The sequence below is a fragment of the Salvelinus sp. IW2-2015 genome, linkage group LG18 (genome assembly GCF_002910315.2).
Source record: "Salvelinus sp. IW2-2015 linkage group LG18, ASM291031v2, whole genome shotgun sequence".
NCBI lineage: Eukaryota > Metazoa > Chordata > Actinopteri > Salmoniformes > Salmonidae > Salvelinus > Salvelinus sp. IW2-2015.
Genome location: NC_036858.1, coordinates 24,398,278 through 24,409,820, shown reverse-complemented (window position 1 = coordinate 24,409,820; position 11,543 = coordinate 24,398,278).

Below are 11,543 nucleotides of genomic sequence, written 5' to 3'. Positions count from 1 at the left end.
GGCCGTAGCCCACGCCAAATAAATGCCAGATAACCCACAAGCCAATCGTGACCTTCTCTTGTGAAGCCCAGACGTAAAAGAGAGAGAACAAAGGCTAAACCTGGTCTTAACTTCCAATGCTCCAACCCCCCTCCACTCCACTCCGCCAACCGCCAGGATGCCCGGCATCAGAACATTCCAGGCATTCCCGTGATTGGCAGATAGCAGGTTGATTGACATGTCGGACCCCGCGAACACTGGGTACTGGTCAGTACAACACAACCACCTACTAGCCTAACACATAACACACAGCTGTCTGTGCGGGTCGCTACAGTATAATGTACAGCTACAGTATGTCGGTGTGAATTGAATACTAAAGTATATTATTTTCTGTATTTTGCAGTTTCACAACATAAACGTTTTCAATATATTAATTCAAGAAAAGTCACGCCTTGGGAGTTTTATTGAAGACTTAGTTGTTAGCTACATGTCTAGTTTTGCATGGGAACGCAACTCAAGGGCAGAATACGTACACTAAAATCACGAGACGCAGGCTAGAATTTCTAAGCAAACAGCTGGAGGCAGGGCTTTCTCCTATAGAGCTAAATGTTTATGGAATATCCATGTGAGAGACGCAGACTCAGTCTCGACCTTTAAGTCTGTAYTGAAGACTCATCTCTTCAGTAGGTCCTATGATTGMCTGTAGTCTGGCTCAGGGGTGCGAAGGTGAACGGCAAAGCACTGGCGTGACTAAACGCCCTTTCTGTCTGCCTSGCCGGCTCCCCTCTCTCCACTGGGATTCTCTGCCTCTGACCCTATTATGGGGGCTGAGTCACTGGCTTAATATTGCTCTTCCATGCCGTCCCAAGGGGTGCKTCACGTTGTGCCAGGCTTTTTCACTATACTCGACTTGAGTGGGTTGAGTCACTGTCCGGTCTTGCGCCCCCTCGGGCTGGTGCGGTGGAGATATTTGTGGGCTATCCTCAGCCTTCTCAAGGTAGTAAGTTGGTGATATCGCTCAAGTGGTGTGGGGGCTGTGCTTTGGCAAAGTGAATAGGGTTATATACCCATCTGGTTGGCCCTGTCTGGAGGTATCGCCGGACAGGGCCACRGTGTACCGAGACCCCCATCTCAGCCTCCAGTATCTACCGCACCTGCTGTCTCAACCTCTGAATGCTCTGCTATGAAAAGCCAACTGACATTTACTCCTGAGGTGCTGACCTGTTGCACCCTCTATAACCACTGTGACTATTATTTGACCCTGTGACACCTGCTGATTCAAAAAAATAACTTTAGAAATACATTTGATGTGGCCATCCAAACTCAAAAAGTATGTTTCTGAATSTTCTAAATAGAGATGGCAGTATATCAAAGTGGCCAGCAGAGGGCACAATAACTTTATATATTTTTTTACGCCACAATTTGCAGGTGTGGAAGCTTTTCATGATCTGGAAGAGGTACCGAGAGAAATGACACTTCAAAAGGAAAAACTTTATTTGAGAATACCAACAAGTGTTGATGCAACAATCATCACACTGCAAGAATAAATGGTCAATATTATGCAGTCCATTCTAAGACAGTGCTTGCCATGGAGTTTACTTCTGCCCTAGGAAACGGAAGTTCACRCTACATAACATCAATTACAGACAGGTTAAATAAACCAGCAGCATTCCACTATAACTCAAAAATATTGTCAGAATTACGTGAATTACATTGTCGTTTCCCTCCCTCTTTTGTCAGTGTTGCTTGTATTCTTAACAGTATGCTTCATGGTTAGGAATGGAAAATCAATGCAAAGGACATTTCAAACGCCTAATGTGATGAGAGCACTTATCAAAGYCATGAATATCATTAATACACTTAAGTATAATGTGGAAATTACTAAATTTAGTTGGTTGAAYACTTAAGTTGGCCTTGAGGGAGCACTAACTATGGACAATGTTCACCTGTAATAAACTCTGACATAAGGAAGGCAACATATTCCATTAAAGTGTTGACACACAAATACTATGATTAATATGTTCTCAAACAGCAACACCAATTTGTCCTATACAATCTCAACGCCAACATATCATTCAAAGGCTATATATTGAGGGCAATGAAGAGCCCATCTAGTCACTAACTTATCCTTGGTCTCAGAGGACGAGGATGTTTTGATAATGTAAATGTTGGTTGTCTTGTTACAGTAGCCTTTAACCATTTGATCATGTGTCACTATTCCCTTTTTAAATGTAACCTGTGCATGGTAAACAGTAGGCCTACAGTATGTAAAACGCTATGCGTCAAAAAAGGGAGAGCAGTCTAGCCAATAAGAACACAAGCCACAGGGTAATTTGAAGGTCGCAATGACAGTTTTCTTTTGTGAAAAATGGTTCATTAAAGCCGCTATATTATTCACAGGCTGAAAATGCTGCAGTGTGTATTAATCCACCAACACAAACAGGCAGCGGTTACTGTATGATACAGTAACGCCACATACCGGTAGTATAGTAAGTTAGAACACCCCTGCTTTCTTCAGCCGTCAAGACACAGCAAGAGTAATACAAGTTATGTAAACAAGAAAAATAAATATATAAAAACAGGACAAGTTTGAATCCACTACATCCCCGCTTGACAACTCAAAGTCATCGGCGTTAGCCTACCTAATGTAATATAACAAAGTCATRAGCATTTATTACAATACCTCTTTAAAACTGCTCAGTTCATTGAKCTCAGGCATATGGATACATTTAAAAAATGATTCAACTTACTTTAAAGAAGCAAATAAAACTGCATAAGAAGATACTACTATGGCTAAAAAACAGGTACCAAGTTTGTCAACTGCAGACTCCAAGAAATGTTGTATTTGATCACAGACTATTTTCACATGCCAGCTGCTTACYGTCCTGGGTGTGTATGTGTGTATATGACTCCAACACAAATAAAGAGTGCGGCCAACGCAAAGCAACAGTGAAATCCTGAAGGGAGACTTGAGATGCAGACAGTCAAACCTCAGCTATGTTGTGACGGGACAGGTGTTGTCATGGTAATAGACTGGGGTTTTGGGCAGATGTTAAGGTTGACGGGAGCAGTTGCAGGTCACATAGACACAGATTGTCCAATACCATTCTGGTATTTTCTACTGTGCTCCCCACGGGTAACCGTTTTTCCAAACTCTGACCCCTTCTATCATGTCATAATTAAATACAGTGGAATACAGCTCAATATTGCAGATGGATGTTAGAAGGGAGAGAAGAGTATGTAAGATAGGCATGACTTCGTGTTATGGGGAATAGGGAGAGAAAATTCTGACGAGACAGGGTCAGTGAATGAAAACGGTGAAAAGAGAGAAGATAGAGGAAACCAAACATCCCAACGGTTGTCAGTAGAGGGACAGAGGTGACATCAAGGAGCAGTCTTGCCGAGGACATGAGGAATGGTAGAGGAGGAACTTTTAATTTCGTGGTAGGAGAGAAGAGAGAAAAGGATGGAGCAATAATCTTGATGTGGCTTAGGCCTGATGGAAAGAGAAAGAAACACTAACAAACATTGGATTAAAAGCTCTGWGGTGGGGCATCATCTAACTAAACCCAATCCTTAACCTATTCAGGTTATCCTAACGGAGATGTGCCTTTGGCCAAATCTGCACTGCAGTATTGACTACTCTTAAATTCAAATAGAATAGATCTTTATTTGCATGGTACATTGCATTCGGGAAAGGATTYAGACCCCTTGACCTTTTCCACATTTTGTTACGTTACAGCCTTATTCTAAAATTTATTAGTTTGATCCCCCTCATTAATCTACACACAATACCTCATAATGACAAAGCAAAAAAAGGATAGACATTTTTGCAAATTTATTACAAAAAAAAMCTGAAATGTCACATTTACACAAGTATTCAGACCCTTTACCAGTACTTTCCTGAAGCCGTTTGGCAGCGATTACAGCCTTGAGTCTTCTAGCGTATGACGCTAATAGATTGGCACACATGTATCTGGGGTGTTTCTCCCATTCTTCTCCGCAGATCCTCTCAAGCTCTATCAGGTTGGATGAGGAGCGCCGTTGCACAGCTATTTTCAGGCCTCTCCAGAGATGTTTGATCGGGTTCAAGTCCGGGCTCTGGCTGGGCCACTCAAGGACATTCAGAGACTTGCCCCGAAACCACTCCTGCGTTGTCTTGGCTGTGTTCTTAGGGTTGTTGTCCTGTTGGAAGGTGAACMTTCGCCCCAGTCGGAGCGCTCTGGAGCAGGTTTTCATTAAGGATCTATCTGTACTTGGCTCTGTTCATCTTTCCCTCGATCCTGACTAGCCTCCTAGTCCCTGCTGCTGAAAAACATCCCCACACTACCATGCTTTACCATAGGGATGGTGCCAGGTTTCCTCCAGATGTGACACCTAGCATTCAGGCCAAATAGTTCAATCTTGGTTTCATCAGACCAGAGAATCTTGTTTCTCATGGTCTGAGAGTCCTTTAGGTGCCTTTTGGCAAACTCCAAGTGTACTGTCATGTGCCTTTTACTGAGGAGTGGCTTCCGCCAGGCCACTCTACCATAAAGGCCTGATTGGTGGAGTGCTGCAGAGATGGTTGTCCTTCTGGTTCTCCCATCTCAGAGGAACTCCGGAGCTCTGTCAGAGTGACCATTGGTTTCTTGGTCACCTCCCTGACCAAGGCCCTTCTCCCCTGATTGTTCAGTTTGGCCGAGTGGCCAGCTCTAGGAAAAGTATTGGTGGTTCCAAACTTCTTCCATTTAAGAATGATGGAGGCCACAGTGTTCTTGAGGACCTTCAATGCTGCAGACATTTTTAGGTACCCTTCCCCAGATCTGTGYCTCGACATAATCCTGTCACGGAACAGTACAGATAATACCTTCGACCTCATGGCTTTGTTTTTGCTCTGTCAACTGTGGGAACTTATATAGACAGGTGTGTGCCTTTCCAAATCATGTCCAATCAATTGAATTTACTACAGGTGGACTCCAATCAAGTTGTAGAAACATCTCAAGGATAATAAATGGAAACAGGATGCACCCTGAGCTCAATTTCGAGTCTCAAAGCAAAGGGTCTGAATACTTATGGAAACAAGGTATCGGTTTTTWAATTTTAATACATTTGCTTACATTTCTATAAAACAGTTTTTGCTTTGTCATTATGAGGTATTGCGTGTAGATAGATGACAAATTTGTTTTATTTAATCMATTTTAGAATAAGGCAGTWACGTAACAAAATATGGAAAAAGTCAAGGGGTCTGAATACTCCAAATGCCTTCAAAAAGTATTCACACCCCTTGACATTTTCCATATTTTGTTGCGTTGCAGCCTGAATTTAACATTGATTAAATTGAGATTGTGTGTCAATAGCCTATACTCCATAAGCATAATTATGTTTTTAGAAGTTGAAATGTTTTGAGTCAATAAGTATTCAACCCCTTTGATATGGCAAGCCAAAACATGGTCTGGGTTAAAATGTGCTTAAACAAGTCACATAATAAGTTGCATGGACTCACTCTGTGTGCAATAATCGTGTTTAACATGATTTTTGAATGACTACCCCATATCAGTACCCCACACATACAATTATCTTTAAGGTCCCTGAGTTGAGCAGTGAATTTCAAACACAGATTCAACCACAAAGACCAGGGAGGTTTCCAATGCCTCACAAAGGGCACCTATTGGTAGATAATTCTTTTTTTTCAAGCAGACATTGAATATCCCTTTGAGCATGGTGAAGTTATTAATTAATTACACTTTAGATGGTGTATCAATACATTCAGTCACTACAAAGATACAGGTGTCCTTCCTAACTCAGTTGCTGGAAAGGAAGGAAACCAATCAGGAATTTCACCATGAGCCCAATGGTGACTATAAAACAGTTAAGAGTTTAATGGCTGCGATAGGAGAACACGGAGGATGGATCAACAACATTTGAGTTACTCCATAATACTAAACTAATTGACAGTGAAAAGAAGGAAGCTTGTACAGAATAAAAATATTCCTAAACATGCATCTTGTTTGCGACAAGGCACTAAAGTAATACTGCAAAAAATGTGGCTTAGCAATTCACTTTTTGTCTTGAATACAAAGTGTTATGATTGGGGCAAATCCAAGACAACACATTACTGAGTACTGTCGTGTCTTTGGTATCATTAAACTGAAGATTAATCTTTATCAAAAATTCTCTGTAATTATTATTACGTGATTAAACTACTTAATCATGTAACTGTAATTAACTAGGAAGTCGGGGCACCAAGGAAAATATTCAGATTACAAAGTTATAATTTTCCTAATATAACTTTCAGATATTTTAATATCTGACCACTTAGTCTTCTGATTAATAAGTTATTCTTTACCTCACGTTAGTCTCATTCCAAACGTCGTAAATTGTTGGTTATCTGCACGAACCCAGTCTTCACTATGAGTCATCCATACATCAACTGTCTTAAAATAATTTATTTACTAACTAAGTACTCACAGAAATGCATCACACAAACAAAGTAGATATGGTTACAAAGAAATGATAGCGGATGTGCCCTAGTGGGCTAAACCGGCATGATGACTTGTTAGACAAAAGGGAAGTGGGGGTCAGCTGAGAAGGCACTACAGAGTTGATAATTATAACAATTTAAATGCTAGTCCTTTGCACATGAACGCTCACTCATTCGGGAATAATTGCAATCAATATTTATATTTACGCTCAGTGTGTCGTCGGGATCTCTGTTGAAAAGTTTGTTTCTGTTGGAGTTTGTCCGCCCTCTCTCTGTCGTGGTTAGACTGGATAGTTCAGAGTGACATTCATTCATGTCGTTATAGAATTGATGTTTTGTTGAGCAGGMGTTTCAATGCCATGACAGAGGGTATCACGTCTGCTGCAGACGCAGTTGATGAGCTTATTTCTCAAGTCAGTGGTTAGAATGGAGCTAGCTAGTGTGTTCATGTTTCCAAGTTTCAAACATGTTCCCAAATGACATTGAAATGGCAGCAGCGGTATGACAACCATTACATTCATGAGCATGAAATACGACTTCCCTCAGTACGAAATCCTCTACGACCCACTGTGCTGTCAGACTCAGCATGCTCATGAGGCTGATATCACTGGTCCAAATGTCAGTGGTGAGGCTAATAGCAGTGACCCTATTACTGTGCACTTGGTAGTGTGCTCGACCAGTCGGCGAAAGCCAACATCACCCACAACAGAGAAGATTGAAAAGATAATATAAATAGCATTGTAAAATTGGTAAACCGCAACTTCTCTGTCTAAACTTCAGGAGACCAACAGAAAGAAAATACCTGCCTTGTCTCAATTCATGAAAAAGCTTCAAGGAAGTTTTGAGAACCTACCAGTTTAGTCAGCTTGAGTGCTCCCATGTGCCACTCATAATTTTACCAATGTGACATTCTAAAGGAGGATATCAAATCCCCTGAGTTTATCCCAACGGAATAAGAGCAAGGAAAGTTCATCTGTTAAACCAGGAAAAAGCCTTTTTATTTTCTTCAGAAAATTCTCTCATCCTCTGTCTGACTGGTGAGCGAGTCGTGCCTCGACGAACGAACAGCGCCCTGTTTAGAACACTGTCCATTTTTTAACCCTGTGTCCATCAGTGGCCTTGCTCGCTGGGGTAAGACAAGAGGCAAATCGAGAAGAAAGATGATAACATCTTTAAAGACATAACATCTCTAATGTACTTTCTAAGAGAACCCCGCCCTGCCACCTCCACCAGTCCTCCTCATATTATGATTATATAAAACCGTATTACCGCTCTGAGGTGAGAGCTTTATTGAAAAGCATGGTACTGTACTGTTCTTACCATCAACAGATCCAAACGCTTTCTCGTGGGCATGGGTCAGAATCTCTTTAAACAGAATCTCAGCCTCCTTGTATTTGCCCTGTTTGAGAAAGCAGGATGCCTTTAAAGAAAAGAGAGAAGATATAAAAAAAAGTGCTTATCAATGTTGTATCAAATCACACCGAGTTCCCTAAAAGAACTTGTCCAATCCATCCATCAAAATATTTCTCCAGTGTAGTTCAGGGGCACCATGAACAATGAKATAGCACCACCGCGCCTGCCTCGGGGTCTCAATACAGCCCCTCAATCCCATGATTTGAGTGGGTGGACGAGACAAGCTACAAGACTCTGGAAACTGGCGGCGAATAGACAAATAGACAAAAGCAAAGCCCCAGTGAACTAGTAGAATGCTTTTAAACACTAATTGAGACGCTTGTGGAGAGGCAAGCACAATTAACTGCAAAGCAAAGGTAACGCTGTCTGTCAATCATGCTGTGAATGTGAAGCGAACTCTACAGGAGTGGAAAATCACATTGGTTTATTGTCTCTGAGTACCAATATAGACAGCTCATCCTGAATGAAGAAAATTCTGTGTCTTCCAGAATCCTAACTTTGATACTCCACAGGTGAATGTGAAGAGTCAAGGTGACGTTATTCTTTTAAATCAATACTCTGAGCAAACATTGTCAAGAAGGTTATACAACTGTAATTACAAGCTACTCCTACAGGAACAGAACTCTACATCACCTTTACTCCACACACAGATACGCATACAAAGCTCTCTCTCGCAGTCTCTCCAGACTGCCCTTTCCCACCTAGACAAAAGGAACACCTACATGAGAATGCTGTTCAGCTCAGCGTTCCAACACCACAGGTGTTGCCTACCCTCTGCAAGTGGATCCTGGACTTCCACTTCCTGACGGGCCGCCCCCAGGTGGTGAGGGTAGACAACAACACAGGGGCCCCTCAGGGTTGCGTGCTTAGTTCCCACCTGTATTCCCTGTTCACCTACGACTGCGTGGCCGCGCATGACTCCAACACCATCATTAAGTTTGCAGACGACATGACGGTAGTAGCCATGATCACCGACAACGAGACAGCCTATAGGGAGGAGGTCAGAGACCTGGCAGTATGGTGCCGGGACAACAACCTCATCAAGACGAAGGAKCTGATCGTGGAATACAGGAAACGGAGGGCCGAACAAGCTGCCATTCACATTGACAGGGCTGTAGTGAAGAAGGCATGACAACACCTCTTCCCCCTCAGGAGACTGAAAAGATTTGGCATGAGCCCTCAGATCCTCAAAAAGTTCTACAGCTGCAACCATTGAAAGCATCAAGACTGGCTGCATCACCGCTTGGAATGGCAACAGCTTGGCATCCGACCGTAAGGCGCTACCTCTATACCAGGCGGTGTCAGAGAAAGGCCTTAAAAATGATCAGACTCCAGCCACCCATGTCATATAGGGTGTGTTTGTAGATTCAAATCTGGAGTGCCAGAGTGTGCGCTCTGGGTGTTCGTAAATTCAGAGCGTTGTCAGATTGTCCATTCGTAAATTCAGATTGCTTCGCTCTCGGTACATTCAGAGCGCACACTGGACGCTCTGGCCGAGGAGTAGAGTTGATCCAAGCGTACTGACCTCACAACGGCAGTCAGGCACCCAAGCTAACTGGCTAACGTTGGCTACCTTGCTAGCCACTTCCAAACACAAATGAGAAAACACTTCACTCTGACCATTTTACTCACCCTACCAGAGCTGGTTAGGCTGTTTTCATGTTATCCAGAGCGTTGGTGACTGTAACTGTGCTGCTGGCAACAATTTAATTAAGCTTTGTTGCCGACATTTACTGACACCGGCCATAATGGTCACCTAATAATCCCCAGTTTATAATTGGCTCATTCATCCCCCTCCTCTCCCCTGTAACTATTCCCCAGGTCGTTGCTGCAAATGAGAACGTGTTCTCAGTCAACTTACCTGGTAAAATAACGGTAAAAAAACAAAATAATAATAATAATAATAATAATAATAATAAAAATAAATAAAAAATAATCAACGGGTGTTGAGCATTCTCAAATTCATCAGTTATTCCGCGCTCTGGCACACTCAGACGAGAGTGCTCTGAAATCGGAGTAGATAGCAAACGTACCCATAGACTGTTCTCTCTGCTACCGCATGGCAAGCGATACCGGAGCACCAAGTCTGGGATCAAAAGGCTCCTGAACAGTTTCTACCCCCAAGCCATAAGACTGCTGGYTCCCTTAACTATTTGCATTGTCCACCTTTTTATTTGCACTGACACTCTTGCACACTCACTGGACTCTACCCACACACTACACGGACACGCCAACACATACACACACACACTTCAAAAACGCTGCTGCACCTCAGTTTATAATTAATCCTGATTTCACATATTATCTACATATTACCTCAACTACCTCGTAACCCTGCACATTGACTCGGTACCGGTATTCCTTGTATATAGTCTCATTATGTTACTTGTTTTAATATTTCCTTTTTTGAAAACTGTTCTTATTTTTTAACTTTGCATTGTTGGCAAAGGGTTCGTAAGTAAGCATTTCACGGTAAAGTATACAGCTGTTGTATTCAGCGCATGTGTATTTCATTTTGAACTAATGTAGTGACACAGAAATCCTGACTAACCAAACATGCAAGTTCAAACTAATCCACACATGGCTTATGTGGGTGTTTTTTTATAGGTGAATGACTATGCACACAAGGGACAGTAGCTATTCTCACAAGCTAAACGTAGATAATTCTGTTCTGAACACAACACAGACCCTTCAGAAACAGGACATTCCCCCCACAGAGTGAGTTAGTATGAAAGCAGGGCTGTGCTCATTGGGACACACAATAGAATAAACGTTTGGTGCCTAATGAACACCACCCAGGTGTTGCCCAGTAGTACTCACCAGGTTGTTCTTTGTCTTTGCCACGTTGGGGTCGTCGGGACCAAGTCTGCACTCGTAGATCTCCAGGGCGCGGCAGTAGTAGTACTCCACCTCTCCGTACTTGCCCTGGTTCTGACACAGCAGGGCCAGGTTGTTCAGCTGCTTGGCAACATCTGGGTGGTCCTTGCCCAGTACCTGAGAGGGACAAACACATATCTGTATTTATATGTTGTTTTGCAAACACAAATGTCAATACAGTATTAAATGTACAGTTGAAGTCAGAAGTTTACAAACACCTTAGCCAAATACATTTAAACTCAGTTTTTCACAATTCCTGACATTTAATCCTAGTAAAAATTCCCTGTCTTAAGGTACGTTTAGGATCACCACTTTATTTTAAGAATGTGAAATGTCAGAAAATAATATAGAGATATTATTTATTTCAGCTTTTATTTCTTTCATTACATTGACAGTGGGTCAGAAGTTCACATACTCAATTAGTATTGGTAACATTTCCTTTAAATTGTTTAACTTGGGTAACAACGTTTCGGGTAGCCTTCCCACAAGCTTCCCACAATAAGTTGGGTGACTTTTGGCCCATTCCTCCTGACAGAGCTGGTGTAACTGATCAGGTTTGTAGGCCACTTCCTCGCACACTTTTTTCAGTTCTGCACACAAATGTTCTATAGGATTGAGGTCAGGGCTTTGTGATGGCCACTCCAATACCTTGACTTTGGTTGTCCATAAGCCATTTTGCCACAACTTTGGAAGTATGCTTTGGGTCATTGTCCATTTGGAAGACCCATTTGTGACCAAGCTTAACTTCTGACTGATGTCTTGAGATGTTGCTTCAATATAGCCACATCATTTTCCTACCTCATGAAAAAAA